The sequence below is a fragment of the Odocoileus virginianus genome, chromosome 14 (genome assembly GCF_023699985.2).
Source record: "Odocoileus virginianus isolate 20LAN1187 ecotype Illinois chromosome 14, Ovbor_1.2, whole genome shotgun sequence".
Lineage (NCBI taxonomy): Eukaryota > Metazoa > Chordata > Mammalia > Artiodactyla > Cervidae > Odocoileus > Odocoileus virginianus.
In genome coordinates, this window is record NC_069687.1 from 38,320,980 (window position 1) to 38,337,811 (window position 16,832).

The following is a 16,832-nucleotide window of genomic DNA, read 5'->3' on the forward strand; positions in this document are numbered from 1 at the left end:
ATATTAAATGTTTCAAAAAGATTGGCATCCAGGTTATTGCAGTAGGAAACGGCAACCCACTCCAGTATTCTTGCTTGGAAAATTCCATGGACAGAGGAGCCTGGTGGGCTACAGTTCTTGGAATCACAGTGTTGGACACTACTGAGCAACTGCGCACACATCCAGGTTATGGAGGTATGAGCAGAGAAGTCTGTTTTTAAAAGGAGCACAGTTTTAGACTCTGCTTAAAGTTTCACAGCAGACTGGTTGAAAATTTAGCACTGCTCTTCATTTAACTATGGATATTTGACATTTTAAAGGTCTGGGTGACAGAAGATTATTTTTTATGTAAAAATTGCCTCATTAAATGTGAACACTTTGCTAAGTGGCTTATCATGAAATTTGCCAAACCTCTAAAAAAGCAACAGTTCAAAATGAGGTTGAGAGAGTAATTTTGACCAGGATGTCCTATTTTGTTGGGTTGGCTGCTTTGATTAAAACCTTCTGTGAGGCGATGGCCCTTGCGTGATAGGCCCAGATGCAAATTAAGACACGACAGTGTGTTGACCTACTAAACAAAAAGCACAACAGCTTGGTAACTATGAACAGATACAGTTACTTCACTGCTTAGCTATAAAACTGCACACCCACCCCCCTGCCAAAGCAGGGGTGGGGGGCAGACTATTTCAGCAGTGGCTTCTTTGGGGCATATGTAAATCCTTTCATGGAAAGTTACAAAACCCCAGGAAATCCCACCTGTGAATGATTGTAGTATTTAACCCTGAGGTTAGTTCCTATAATGCTTATTTCACAAAAAGCCTCCCCCACCCCCATTTTTAGTGGTTAGTTTGTGTAAAGCAAGCTCAAGACTGTAAGCCTGAAAAACCACAGTTTTCCCAAACAGGCGATATTTCCAGCAAAATAGTGTGAAAGTGACAGGGTTAACAGGTTAAACTCATTATTCTGACAAAGTAAAAGTCCCTAAGTATGATGGTATAGGCCACTATTACCTTGGAATCCTTTGAATGAGTTTTTGCCTATGACATATATAATTGTATATGTGATTAGCATTGTCATTAATCTATTTCTGGTATGCATAATCTACATTCATGTTTTAAAGCCCCTCCCAATACCACCTTTGTCTCAGCATGAGACAATTTTAGTGAATTGCTGGTATAAGGACACTGTGGCATTCTCGGGGTCACATGCTTGGCAATTTAGCCAAGAAAATTGAACACAATGTTTTTTTCATTACTCCTCTTTTTTTAAAAAAAAAAACAAAAAACCATAGTTTTATACAAAACTGTTTAATCTGTCTTCTGGTGGTACAGTATTTACAACAGAAAGGTTGTATGTTAAATAGTTGACTTTTCTAGCAGCTCAAACACCTGGTTAGCATAAATCTTTTAGTAGTAATGCCACTCCATTAACTCTTTTGTTACCAGAACTTCTGAAAATCCCTTTGCTAAAGAGCTGGAGTGACCAGCCATATAAACACCAAATATTCCATGTATATGCTTAGTCTCTCAGTTCTATCTAACTTCAACCACATGAGCTGAAGCCTACAGGTCCTCTGTCCATGGCACTTTCTGGCAAGAATACTGGAGTGGGTTGCCATTTCCTTCTCTAGGGGGTCTTCCCAATCCAGGGATCAAACCCACGTCTCTTGTGACTCCTGTGTTGACCGAGGAGTTCTTTACAGTAGCACCATCTGAGAAGCTTAAATATTGCATAGCCATGAGAATTAAGCAATACTCTTCATATTAGTACATGAGACTTTATAAGGAACAAAATCAAGTTGTTTTTGGGCTTCCAGGTTATTAGTTTCATTGTCAAATAGTATGCTTGCTTAGCTTATGACTTCACTTTCCCATTTCTGAATTCCATATCCAAATGCACTAATGATTTCCATATTGGAAGTAATTCTTGGAAGAAAAAAGCTTTTCTTATTATCAAAAAAATGCAAAATAATAAATATGGAAATACAAGAAAGAGATAACACCTTAAAATCTTGCCTAAGGAAATACTCACATTTTTACCTTGTGTTTAATGAATGTAAATGTATACAGCATGCATGCATGCTAAGCCGCTTCAGTTGTGTCTGAATCTGCAACCCTATGGACCATAACCTGCCAGGCTCCTCTGTCCGTGGGATTCTCCAGCTGAGAATACTGAAGTGGTTTGCCATGCCCTCCTCCAGGGGATCTTCCCAACTCAGTGAATGAACCCATGTCTCTTATATCTACTGCACTGACAGGTGAGTTCTTAACTACTAGTGCCACATGTGTGTGACTGTGAAAGTCACTCAGTCATGCCTGACTTTTTGCAATCCCATAGACTGTATAGTCCATGGAATTCTCCAGCCCAGAATGCTGAGTAGGTAGTTGTTCCCTTCTCCTGGGGATCTTCCCAACCCAGGGATCGAACCTAGGTCTCCTGCATTGCAGGAGGACTCTTTACCAGCTGAGCCACCAGGGAAGCCTGGGAAGCCCTTAAATGTATACAGAGCAGGTTGGAATATGAATGTATTTTTGGTCTAGTCTATTATGTAATCTTAATTAACTTCAATCAACAGTTGTTTTAGTTTCTTAATGACACTTATGTGCTCTGTTGTAGAAATCACTTGGTTATAAAAGTTAAAAGGAATGAAGCATATATAAAATATATATTGGCATAAATACTATCAAAGTATGCATAAAACTGAGACTGTGCTATCATAAGATCCATAGTTTGATGCATTTGTTTATCTATTTATTCATCTATTACACAAACATTTAATGAGCATCTACTTTGTTTACAGCACAGGACTGAGTTCTGGAGATGCCAAATACCTATCAAAGAGAAGTGTTCCAGTACGCAGCACAGCCTGTTTGAAACTGTGTAAGCCAAAATCCCTGATCAAGATGACCAAGAGAATCACCTTTTTTTGGTTGATTCCCAATACATATCTTATCACTGACATCATTCCTAAAGGAAAACTTCCTCACACTTTTAGCTGCTGTGTTTATTTTGCAAAAACTTATCAACTGATTTAAATGATGTCAATTCAGAGGTCTATTCAAGTATCATGGTGAGTGTTGCAATTCTTGGCCAAAGTCTAAATTGAATCTCTCTTATTAAACTCAACTTTCTTGGTCAGAAATATGCAGTTCTTCAAACAATTTGCTTGGTCAGACATTTGCAGTGTAATGAGGACCATGAACAAATAAATAAATAGTGACAATGTAATGTGAAGAGAGTTATGACTGTTCCATGAGCTTATGCGTAGACAGCACGGGTAACCAACTGTCAGGCTACTGGGGACACCTTACACTGAAAATGATTTTTGACTTGGGCTTTAAAAGCTGAGTGGAGGGCACTTGAAGCCAGAAGGATTAGCAAATACCAAGGCCCAGAGGTACGAAAGTAAGCAGCCAGTTTTCGCAATTGTGCGTAGTTCAGTATGATCTTAGTGGTAGTGGTATCTAAGAGAAGTGGGCGGGCAATTAAACTATTTCCCCCGGTTACCTAGGGGTTGTCTTCTCAACCCACACTGTAATTCAGTTTTTCCCAGTTCACCCAACCCTATAAAGGGTCAGCAATGGTTAGATGGTACTCTCAGCTTCTAAGTCAATGGAACTTCTGTTGTGCTCCCTGTTCCCTGTTTGAAGTACTATCCTTTTAAGTATCAACACTTTTATTTTTCTTATGCATAAATTATAGAGCTTTAAAGACAGAAAAACAAAAAAAAAATGCAGATTTGTCATCTTATTTTTGAAAAACATCACTTTCACTTCTATCTCATGGTTTCTGGACTCAAACATGTTTGTTATGAAAGAATTACATTGGTCCTTGGTCTAGATCATTTATCTTACCCTAGAAGCCCATATTCCATCCTTGCAAGGTGTTGTTTCCAGGCTGAAACCATAACTGAATCTTGACAACCTGATTATTAAGAACTTGCTCTTCAAGGATTTTTGTTTGTTTGTTTTTGGTGGATAGTCACCTGACACACATTTTTATGCTTATCCACATGACACATGCCCAAACCTTCTTGTCCACAGTCTTTCAGCATTGCTTCTTTCATATCCTTGACTATCTTACTAAACCTGTAGCTCCCAGTCAGAAATCCACGTGCTCTTCAAATTGTGTTGCTCTGGGCTCCACTGGTGGTGCAGTGGTAAAAAATCCACCTGCCAATGCAAAGATGTGGGTTCAATCCCTGGTGTGGGAGGATCCCACATGCCACCGAGCACCTCAGCCCAGGCTACAACTCTGGGACCTGTGCTCTAGAGCCCAGGAACCACAGCTACTGAAGCCCATGGGCCCTGGAGCCCATGCTCCGCAGCAAGAGAGGCCGCCTCCGTGAGAAGCCTGTGCCTACAGCCAGAGAAAAGCCTGTGCAGCAACAGAGACCCAGTGCAGCCAAAAGAAAAGCTGCGTTGCTCGCAGTTCTGCCTTGCTCAGAGCCAGCGTTCAGTGGCACTGTATACCCATAGCAAGTGGCTTTCAGCAATTGTCACAGATACCTCGAAACCAGGTTGGAGAGTATCCTCAGCTAATTGGTTATATGTGTCACCCTTTGAGGCCTTGAGTATGAGTTGAATAATGTGCTGCAGTGTTGTAGATGTGGGCATATGGAGGTTATCAATGATCTGCCCCTAGAACCTACATCTAGCTTATTTAGTACATCTATTTGATGAAAGAATGTTGTTGTACATACCTGATTTTATGGCTAGGTTGTTCAGAAAAGGCTACTAGCTGTCTTGCTAAATTAGTTTTCTTCCTTTTCCATATTATCAATGTGTACCTGGGCACAAATCTCCTTGAAACTAGAGATTATATTTTTTAGTCTCCTTTGTAGCCAAAATGACTGGGTCTCTAAGTTCTTGCTAACAGAATATGAGTGAAAGTCATGTTTTTATTTCACTTGCTTAAAAAGTTATTTGTCCTGGACTCTCCTTGCCACTTTTCGTAGGCGGGCATGTGGGTATGCTGTTGAGTGAATTTTTGCCATAAATATGAGTAATTATACTTGAAGAGATAATAGAAAAACAAGAGAGAGAATCTTCTAGAGCAGAGCTATGTGTTGAATGTGGATCACTTCTAAATGCCTTTGGACACCTCTGAATAATTAAATGTAAAAGAAAATGAGGGTTCTTTGGCCCATTTTTTGATTGGGTCATTTATTTTTCTGGAATTGAGCTGCAGGAGCTGCTTGTTTATTTTTGAGATTAATCCTTTGTCTGTTGCTTCGTTTGCTATTATTTTCTCCTATTCTGAGGGCTGTCTTTTCACCTTGCTTATAGTTTCCTTTGTTGTGCAAAAGCTTTTAAGTTTAATTAGGTCCCATTTGTGTATTTTTGCTTGTATTTCCAATATTCTGGGAGGTGGGTCATAGAGGATCCTGCTGTGATTTATGTCAGAGAGTGTTTTGCCTATGTTCTCCTCTAGGAGTTTTATAGTTTCTGGTCTTTCATTTCTCCAAAGAAGACATAGAGATGGCTAACAAACACATGAAAAGATGCTCAACATCACTCATTATCAGAGAAATGCAAATCAAAACCACAATGAGGTACCATTACACACCAGTCAGGATGGCTGCTATCCAAGAGTCTACAAGCAATAAATGCTGGAGAGGGTGTGGAGAAAAGGGAACCCTCTTACACTGTTGGTGGGAATGCAAACTAGTACAGCCACTATGGAGAACAGTGTGGCGATTTCTTAAAAAACTGGAAATAGAACTGCCATATGACCCAGCAATACCACTCCTGGGCTTACACACTGAGGAAACTAGATCTGAAAGAGACACATGCACCCCAGTGTTCATCGCAGCACTGTTTATAATGGCCAGGACATGGAAGCAACCTAGATGCCCATCAGCAGACGAATGGATAAGGAAGCTGTGGTACATATACACCATGGAATATTACTCAGCCATTAAAAAGAATTCATTTGAATCAGTTCTAATGAGATGGATGAAACTGGAGCCCATTATACAGAGTGAAGTAAGCCAGAAAGATAAACACCAATACAGTATACTAATGCATATGTATGGAATTTAGAAAGATGGTAACGATAACCCAATATGCAGGACAGAAAAAGAGACACAGATATATAGAACAGACTTTGGGACTCTGTGGGAGAAGGCGAGGGTGGGATGTTCTGAGAGAACAGCATTGAAACAAGTATACTCTCAAGGGTGAAACAGATCACCAGCCCAGGTTGGATGCATGAGACAAGTGCTCAGGGCTGGTGCACTGGGAAGACCCAGAGGGATGGGATGGGGAGGGAGGTGGGAGCGGGGATTGGGATGGGGAACACATGTAAATCCATGGCTGATTCATGTCAGTGTATGGCAAAAACCACTACAATATTGTTAAGTAATTAGCCTCCAACCAATAAAAATAAATGAGAAAAAAAATAATTTTAGGCTTTGTTCTAGCAGCTTGTCCTGTATTGCGTTGGGTATATGCAACCCATTTTTGGCAGCTCTAATTCCCTGATTACGTAGTATCTCATAGTAAGGCATTCATGTCCATCAGGCCCCAATGGTCAGTTGGAAGGTGTTCTTAAAGGGAGACTATATAGTTGCTGAAATGATTAGATCTGAGGATGGCATGACTTTGCTCTAAAACCATTAGAGATGTTTCTTTGGCTCAGAATTTGCCACAGACAGCATTCACCATTTGATTTTTACCACACTATGAGCACCATTGTATAAGGCATCTGAGTTCTTTGTTGCAAGCCAGAGAAAGTAGCCTTGGCTAAGTTAAGTAGATAAGGAATTCATTTGATAGATACTGGGTGAATCATGTGGAAATAAGGGGAAGGTAGAGAATCGGGTTGGAGAATGGGTAGGTGAGGCAGAAGTTATAAAAACTGATACAGCTGTAGGAATATACTGGTTACAATGCCACTGTTCTCATTTCTGTTTCTAGACACTGTTGGACATTTGATACTGTCATTGGCAATGAAGGCCACCGCAGTGAGTCATTAAAAACTTCCTAGCATCCTGGGTATCTGCACATATACTTTGTTGCCTGGGTTTGCTCAGGCTGACCTCTGCCTATGGATATCTGCATCTCCTTGCCTAAGAGCTTTCTTTGACTCTACAAAGGCTGTTCAATTTGCAGGTGGCAGGCTGAGAGTACTAGTGAGTTAATATCCCTCAGTCCTCAAGCAATGACTGATGAGAGTCAGTGTATACACAAACTTCCTCTCTCCTCAGGTGAAATTACTCTCATGTGTTTATTTTATATCACTTGCTCAAGGAAATTGGCTCTGGTCCCTTCTTACTCATAGCTGGCTTGATAATGCCCCATCACTGATTGCCTCTCCTCTGTTTGTTTTACCTCCCCTTTCTCCTACTAGTGTTCTTGAATTTTCCAAACAAACAATTTGCTCTTGAATCTTTGTCTCAGAGTCTGCTTCTAGGAGATTCCGAACGTTCAATAGCAGCACTCACTCAAAATTAAAATCCCAGGTAAGAATATTTTACTAGCTGAGCTCAGTCCAGATTTGAGAGGTGGAGGAGAATCAGATATGTATCCGATATGGTAGTTTCTGATACCTTTTGGCTTCCATAGCATGAGGTGAGTCCTTGTTTTATCCTGTGATTCATAAAATGGAGAAGTCTTCAAAATTTGAAAGAGGCCTTGATGTTGGGGATCAGAACCACTACCTGTTTCAAACATTACTATCTCTGGAATTTTGCAGTATCCTTCTAATTTGCTTATCTTCTCCCTTAGAGTAAAAGGAAGAGAGAAGGGGAAGGTTGAATTATGAAGAAAGGAGCCTTGAAATTAGATAACTAGCCACAACACACAGTGACAGCCCTTTGGCCAAATGACACTGTTATTTCAAATCAATCACCTTAACTAAGAACAAGAAAGCCATTCCTCTGAGCATTTAATTTCCAAAGTAAATAATGGACTACTAGCATTTTTGTACTTCATTTTTATCAAAACAGCAAATTTCAAAGACTGAGGCAAATATGGCAAGTTTTTGAGAAAGTTGATTAGAATTTTACGTGCCAAACAGTCTTAGGAAATGCACCGTTGGAATAAACACGGTTGACCCTTGAACAACAGGGATCTGAACTGCCCAGGTCAAGTTATACAGGAATTTTTTTCAATAGTGAATGCCGCTGTTGTTCAGTCAGTCATATCTGACTCCTTGAGACCCCATGGACAACAGCATGCCAGGGTTCCCTGTTCACTATCTTCCGGAATTTGTTCAAACTCATGTCTGTTGAGTCGATGATGCCACTCAATCATCTCATCCTCTGTCGTCCCCTTCTCCTCCTGCCCTCAGTCTTTCCCAGCATCAGAGTCTTTTCCAATGAGTCAGCTCTTCACATCAGGTGGCCAAAGTATTGGAGCTTCAACTTCAGCATCAGTCCTTCCAATGAATATTCATGGTTGATTTCTTTTGGGATTGACTGGTTTAATCTCCTTGAAGTAGAAGGGACTCTCTAGAGTCTTCTCTAGCACCACAGTTTGAAAGCAAACACAACCCGAGGTTGGTTGGGCCAGCAGATGTGGAGGGCCTGCAGAGTTTCATCTTTATGAAGATTTGCCCCCCAACCCCCTGAATTGTTCAAGGGTAAACTGTATATAAAATTTTGGCTTCAGATAATTAATTTTGTCAAATTGATTTTAGTGTCAGAACAAACTGAATATTTCTCCTACATTTATCCATCTTTTCCCTTTTCTTCCATCATTTTGATTTAAGGCAGTATCTATATGGTATGAGTGTGTATAACTATATAGTATTCCTGCTAGGGAAGTGTGGCACCTTCTGACTGCCCCATTTTTTCCTCATTAGGGTCATAACAAATGTTCTCTTCTCATTTCATTCCCCTCTTCCTTTTCTTTAGGGGGGCAGTGGGAAAGCTGCTCTAGCCTACTCCTTAAGCTAACTCTAGATTAAGATGGATGACTAGGTGGTATTACAGGAAGCAGACTGCACCAATCCTTGTTACTTGGAATGTGCCCTGAGAAAATTGCTTGTGGGAGGTCTCAAATGTGTGGGAGCTTCTAGCACCTCAAAAAATCACTTCCAGAACTTTATTTAGGCACCGTCTTTCACCTGGTATTTATCTAAAACTGTTCCCTTCAGGAAAACCAAGTCATTAAGAAGAGGATGGAAGTGGGAAGAGCGTACGGAGAACCATATGTGAGATGCGTGTGTTTGGCATTCCTTTTGAACCAAGAGGAGCCCAGAAACTCCAGCAAGGCTTATTTGTTTTGATAGTTCTGTGTATAAAATGTTCACTAATTTATTCATTCATTCACTTTTATTTATTACAGAATGCCTGCCCCAGCTTAGCCACTGTGCTAGTTACTAAAAGTACGAATAACCACAATAATCATCAGGTCATCCATTTTTTTCTCACATGAAACATCCACAGTGAGAGACAGTAGTTTTTAAAGGTAGTTCTTAACATTTGCACAATAGAATGATCTTATTTTACATTTTCAAATGTTATCTCAACACTTTCCATGTTGACTAATAGATCATATAAATTTTAGGTGGGGAAAAAGAAATTAGATTTGTTTCTCTCATTCTTCCATAACCTCCATCAACCCTAAGACTGTCTTCTTCTTTTTTTTTTTTTTTTTGCTAATATTCTATTATGTTTTGCTTCACAACAGTAAGAAAAGAAGAAAAGCAGGCAAGATGAAAGAGGAAGAAGGGTCTTCTAAGAGGAATTTTCACCTGATGAAAATAAGAACAAAAATATATTTGCCAAAGATTAGCAATAGCACTTTTACTTCTATTAGTCCTCCAGTGAAAGAAGGCATACTTCAAGCCATACTTCAGTTCAGTCAGTCAGTCATGTCTAGTTCTTTGCAACCCCTTAGACTGCAGCACGCCAGGCCTCCCTGTCCATCACCAACTCCCAGAGTTTACTCAAACTCATATCCATTGAGTTGGTGATGCCAACCAACCATCTCATCCTCTGTCATCCCTTTCTCCTCCCACCTTCAATCTTTCCCAGCATCAGGGTCTTTTCAAATGAGTCAGTTCTTTGCATCAGGTGGCCAAAGTATTGGAGTTTCAGCTTCAGCATCAGTCCTTCCAATGAATATTTAGGACTGATTTTCTTTAGGATGGATTAGTTGGATCTCCTTGCAGTCCAAGGGACTCTCAAGAGTCTTCTTCAACACCACCATTCAAAAGCATCAATTTTTTGGTGCTCAGCTTTCTTTATAGTCCAACTCACATCCATACATGACTACTGGAAAAACCATAGCTTTAACTTACATTACTTTCCATATATTACAAGCCATACTTACATTACATCATTTTGGTAAAGCTTTTATATTAGCTTGATAGGATTCAGTCTATAATGAATGCTGTTCAAATCCTCTTTGGAGATCTCTTTTCCCACTGGCTTTCCTAAGCATTGAACCTATTGCAAGTACCAGAGTTAATTCATGATTGCTCTTAGAGATTGAGGGAACACATCCAAGTCTCCTCCAATTGATTGAAAGAAGTAGATGGAAGCCATGGGCTCAGTTCACTTTTGTGTTTCATATGAAATTTCCTTTTGGACTCTGAGAAATTCCAAAAACTTGAGTTTATGGAGTTCAGCTACTGCATGGAGCTCAATTCCTCCTTGCAGTTTGCAAAAAAATAAAAAAAAATTGCTTCTGTGTTGAGAAAGCCATGTACCAAAATAAATCCATTTGGAACCTTGGTTCTATGTTGTTCCTTCTGGTTGCAAAAGATTTAATTCTGTGGCACCCTATTGTTTCTTCTCCGGTTTGGCATATCTTTTCCCTATTATATCTGGCTTCTTAGATATATAATAACATGAGATAAAAGTGATCCCTCCCAACCTGATTTTAATGAATAGACAGGCACCTGCTTTGCATGTGTTGTGTGGTGGGAAGGGGTGGGTATAAATTCTTGACTATAACTGCAGTCTCCAGTTACATCACATTTAATAAATAAGAACAATCTGCATCCTTGGCTCCTCCTCTTGGATGGCTGAGCATGTTCAGTGGTGTTGTACATTTAAAAGTAACTGATTACAATAAGTTGTTATACATTTTTTTAAAATTGAGTGATGGGGAGAAGTTGTGGGAAAGAGGTTTGAACTTGAACTAAGAATTATTTTTCAAGGTTTTTATTTTATATATATTTTTAAAATTTATTTTTAATTGAAGGATAATTGCTTTACAATATTTGATTGTCTTCAAGATTTTTAGTTTCTACTCTAGACAGTTGTGTATTTTGATAAGATTTGAAAATGACTTTGATTCCTTTGGGTAAAATATAATATAATTTTATCAATATTTTATATTTTGCAACTGTCCTGTGAATTTTTGTGAATTCTATCATCTTTATTTTGAAAAGTTGAAGTGAAAGAGTAAATCTCTTGTTAAAGAATATGCCAAGAGTGCTCAAGTTGCTTCAGTTGTGTATAGCTCTTTGCGATCCTATGGACTGCAGTCTGCCAGGCTGTCCATGGGACTCCCCAGGTAAGAATACTGGAGTGGGTTGCTGTGCCCTCTTCCAAGGGATCTTCCTAACCCAGGGATCGAACCTGTGTCTCTTACAACTATCTGTATTTAGCAGGCAGTTTCTTTACCACTAGTGCCACATGGGAAGCCCATAAAGAATGTGATTAACATCAGTTCAAATATTCCAAGATAAATCTGATTCTATCCGCCACAAGTTACTTTGAATCACCTTATTAGTACTGATGTCATATATTTTATATTTTTAAAAGGAAGGTTGAAAATGCACTGCTTATAAAAATGTCAACAAATGAACCAAGTCTGCAGAAATTTGCTTTTAAAAATCTTGGACCTGTGTATCTGACCTAAACTCAACTAATTTCTATTTCTTATTGGATATTATATTTAGTGTTATTAGTGGTATTTGTTTGATTTATAATCTAATAAAGGATAAAAGTTACCTTCTGTAGTAAATTCAGCTTATTCAGTCTTTAAGTGCTTCATATCACCAGCAGTTGAGTTTTCACAAATATAGATAGATATTTTAAATAGTGTGATTTACCAATTTTAGGAAAAATGGAAAATGTTTCCCATAAATCCCATTAATAGTCATGATCTCAAATCTAAATGATAAACTAATCATTGTTATATTACTGTTTATCAAGGTCATTCATTTTATAATAAAGTATTTGATAGAAATTCACGTAGGGCTAAGTTTCATAGATTACACAAACTCAAATTTATATTTAAGAGGCCAGGCAGGAGTGTAATTGGGAGGACCTGAATCAGAGTAATTATGTATCTACTTCCTTTTACTTGTTTTAAAATTAGCTTATATTAAGTTGTATATAAGCCCACAGTCTAAGTTGGAAAATAGGATGTATGATATAAAAACAGTCATTTTTTTCCTAAACATATAACATGAGGATAAAATTTTAGTTTAATATGAATAGGATTTTTTCTCTTTGATAGATTTCTAGAATTAACTTTTATGATTTAAAGGAAAGTATGTTTTAAGGAAATGTATATTATTAGGGGCTTCCTTGGTAGCTCAGCTGGTAAAGAATCCATTTTCAATGCAGGAGACCCCGGTTTGACTCCTGGGTTAAGGAATTCCCCTGGAGGTGGGCATGGCAACCCACTCCAGTGTTCTTGGATGGAGAATCCCATGGACAGAGGAGCCTGGCATGTTGTAGTCTTTGGGGTCACAAAGAGTTGGACACAACTGAGTAACTGAGCACCCATTCATATTATCAAGGAAATATGTGGAAATGACTGTAGATTGAGCAGTATATATTAACATATGTGCTAGGGTCAGAACAAATTATTTTTCATAATATTTATCTTGCTGTCTCGATAAGCCAGTGAAGATGATAGTGCCATTCTACAAACAATAAAACTGAGGTGTGGTGAGGTCAAATCTCTCAAATGTTTTCCACTTCTTCATAGAAACAAGTAGAGTGTTTGGAGGTAGGACATCCAAGTAGTGTTAAAAGGATCAATACTTGATCAAAAAGATAAATACTAAGAGGTAATAGAAAGCTGATGACCCTCCATGAGGGTTTCAATTAGCGTCTCAGTGAGAACTCCCCACTCTCACTTCTGGTTGATCTCGGGACTCTTGATGAAACAGTAATGGTTTTGGATTCTCTTGCTCCAGTGAAGCCTTCCTCAAGAACGGCTGTAATCCCTGAAACCCTTTTCCTGTGCTGGCTAGAACACCAGACTAGGGTTTTACATCCCAGAATGGGGAGGTCAGAATTGGATTTCAAGTAGTGTGTGTGGATGTATGCCGGGTTGAGTGGGGAAGTGTGAACCTAGACATCCAGGGCAGGTATCTGAATGGCTCAGAAACTTTTTATGTGCTTTTTCTGGCACAGCTTCTTTTCCCTAAGCATGTGTATGGGTGTCTGGGCCTTACTTTCTTCTCTAGTCTTCCAATTTACTGTTTGTTAGCTTCTCTTTGGGAAGCTGAATTTACTTGAATTCTGGGAAAACCAACAAAAATTCTCTGTCTGTTGTTGCCTGGTAAATAATGTAGTTTCTGAGCACTCACTTCACTGCATATTTCTGAGACAGCCTGCAGAAAAAACTCCTTTCTATGTTGCCATATTAGGAGAACTGCCTACATTCTTTTGCCACAAGGAAAGAATCACCAGAATGGGTTGGGCAAAAGCTTCAATATAAAGGCAGTTTTGGTACTTTAAAAGATCCAATAAGGGTTCAGCAGTGTACATAGCTTCAGTGAATTGTATACAAGGCAATGATTCTGACTTTTATTATTTATTCTTCTTTGCTATGTCATCACTCTGCCAGATGAGATTTGTACTCATCACACAAAATTCAATCAGAATTCCTAATAGCATAATGTGCATTTTTGTTTTTCAACATATACAGCTTTTATGTGTAATCTATATTGTTGTTCAGTTGCTCAGTCATGTCCAACTTTTTGCGACCCATGGACTGCAGCACTTCAGGTATCCCTGCCCTTCACTATCTCCTGGAGTTTACCTAGGTTTATGTCCATTGAGTCGGTGATGACATCCAACCATCTTGTCCTCCGTCATCCCCATCTCCTCCTGCCTTCAATCTTTGCCAGCATCAATGGTCTTTTCCAATGAATGGGTTTCTTGCATCAAGTGGCCAAGGTATTGGAGCTTCAGCTTCAGCATCAGTCCTTCCAATAAATATTCAGGGTTGATTTCCTTTAGTATTGACTGGTTTGAAAATAATCTGTAATAATCACTAAGAGGGAAAGTCCCATATGTGGGGAAAAAAGTGCCATGTTTATTCTAGAAAAGGGAAGATAAGAAACTATAACTCACTGAAATACTTATTAGGAAGCTGAGTACTGTGTAAAGTGCTTACACAGATTTTTCTCTTTAAATCTTTATTTGAAAAGTATAAACACATATTACTGTCTCCATTTTATAGATTAAAAAAAATGAAACCTAAAGAAGTTAAATATCTTTTCAAATCCCAGTTTACATAGTGAATGAATAAATGTGCCAGAAAATGAACCTAATTCTCTTTGTGGAAAAATTCATGATTTTCCCACTAAATTATATTACTACTCTTCTATATCATTTATTCACCAATATATAGTCATTATTTATTCTATGGCAGACACTATGCTAACTTTTTGGATAGATAAATGATCAGTATATATCTTAGAATGATAGATGATAATTAAAATTAGCATAAAATATTATGACTGAATGGAGGAGAGAATGTTTCTATATAATACTCTGCCCAAATATGAGAATTTTACTATGCAGTAAAATTTAATTTTTTAAGCCAGCTTTTTTACTTTCTTCTTTCACTTTCATCAAGAGGCTCTTTAGTTCTTCTTTGCTTTCTGCCATAAAGATGATGTCATCTGCATATCTGACGTTATTGATATTTCTCCTGGCAATCTTGATTCCAGCTTGTGCTTCATCCAGCCTGGCATTTTGCATGATGTGCTCTGCATATAAGTTAAATAAGCAGGGTGACAATATACAGCCTTGATGTACTCCTTTCTCAATTGGGAACCAGTCTGTTCCAGATCAAGTTCTAAGTGTTGCTTCTTGACCTGCCTACAGATTTCTCAAGAGGCAGGTCAGGTGGTTTGGTATTCCCATCTCTTTTGGAATTTTCCACAGTTTATTGTGATCCTCACTGTCAAAGGCTTTGGCATAAGTCAATAAAGCAGAAGTAGATGTTTTTCTGGAACTCTCTTCCTTTTTTGTTGGTCTGATGGATGTTGGCAGTTTGATCTCTGGTTCCTCTGCCTTTTCTAAATCCAGCTTGAACGTCTGGAAGTTCATGGTTCACATACTGTTGAAGCCTGGCTTGAATAATTTTGAGCATTACTTTGCTAGTGTGTGATATGAGTGCAATTGTGTAGTAGTTTGAACATTCTTTGGCATTGCCTTTCTCTGGGATTGGAATGAAAATTGACATTTTCCAGTCCTGTGGCCACTGCTGAGTTTTCCAAATTTGCTAGCACACTGAGTGCAGCACTTTCACAGCATCATCTTTCAGGATTTGAAATAGCTCAACTGGAATTCCATCACCTCAACTAGCTGTGTTTGTGGTGATGCTTCCTAAGGCCCACTTGACTTCACATTCCAGGATGTCTGGCTCTAGGTGAGTGATCACACCATCGTGGTCACCTGGGTCATGAAGATGTTTTCTGTATAGTTCTTCTGTGTATTCTTGCCACCTCTTCTTAATATCTTATGCTTCTGTTAGGTCCATACCACTTCTGTCCTTTATTGTACCCATCTTTGTATGAAATGTTCCTTTAGTACCTAATTTTCTTAAAGAGCTCTCTAGTCTTTCCCATTCTATTTTTTCCTCTATTTCTTTGCACTGATCACTGAGGAAGGCTTTCTTATCTCTCCTTGCTATTCTTTGGAACTCTGCATTCAAATGGGTATATCTTTTCTTTTCTTCTTTGACTTCTGCTTCTCTTCTTTTCTCAGCTATTTGTAAGGCCTCCTCAGACAACCATTTAGCCTTTTTGCATTTCTTTTTCTCAGAGTGGTCTTGATTACTGCCTCCAGTACAAAGTCATGAACCTCTGTCCATAGTTCTTCATGCACTCTGTCTATCAGATCTAATCCCTTAACTCTATTTCTCACTTCCACTATATAATCACAAGGGATTTGATTTAGGTCATACCTGAATGGTCTAGTGGTCTTCCCTACTTTCTTCAATTTAAGTCTGAATTTTGCAATAAGGAGTACATGATCTGAGCCACAGTCAGCTCCTGGTCTTGTTTTTGCTGACTGTATAGAGCTTCTCCATCTTTGGCTGCAAAGAATATAATCAATTGGATTTTGGTATTGACCATCTGGTGATGTCCATGTGTAGAGTCTTCTCTTGTGTTGTTGGAAGAGGGTGTTTGCTATGACAAGTGGGTTCTATTGCCAAAACTCTGTTAGCTTTTGCCCTGCTTCATTTTGTACTCCAAGGCCAAATTTGCCTGTTCCTTGAGATAACTCTTGACTTCCTGCTTTTCGACTTCACTGCAGATGGTGACTGAAGCTGTGAAATTAAAAGACATTTGCTCCTTGTAAGAAAAGCAATGACCAACCTAGATAGCATACTAAAAAGCAGAGGCATAACTTTGCCAACAAAGGTCCATAAAGTCAAAGGTATGGTTTTTTCAGTAGCCATGTATGGATGTGAGAGTTAAACTATAATTTGAACTGTGGTGTTGGAGAAGACTCTTGAGAGTCCCTTGGACTGCAAGAAGATCCAGCCAGTCAGTCCTACTGGAAATCAGTCCTGAATATTCTTTGGAAGGGCTGATGCTGAACCTGAAGCTCCAATACTTTAGCCACCTGATGTGAAGAACTGACTCATAGGAAAAGATCCTGATAGTTGGAAGTATTGACGGTGGGAGGAGAA

At 38.8% G+C, this 16,832-nt stretch overlaps 1 long non-coding RNA gene across 1 annotated transcript in view; it reads left to right on the forward strand.

Annotated features, from left to right (window-relative positions):
* The window catches only part of LOC139038183 (uncharacterized), a 192,217-nt gene extending 189,010 nt beyond the window's left edge, over positions 1–3,207 (forward strand). The window contains exon 4 of the long non-coding RNA XR_011491108.1: positions 2,780–3,207. This is a non-coding gene — a long non-coding RNA (uncharacterized lncRNA). The remainder of the gene's footprint in view (positions 1–2,779) is intronic.
* The last annotated feature ends 13,625 nt before the right edge of the window (positions 3,208–16,832 follow it).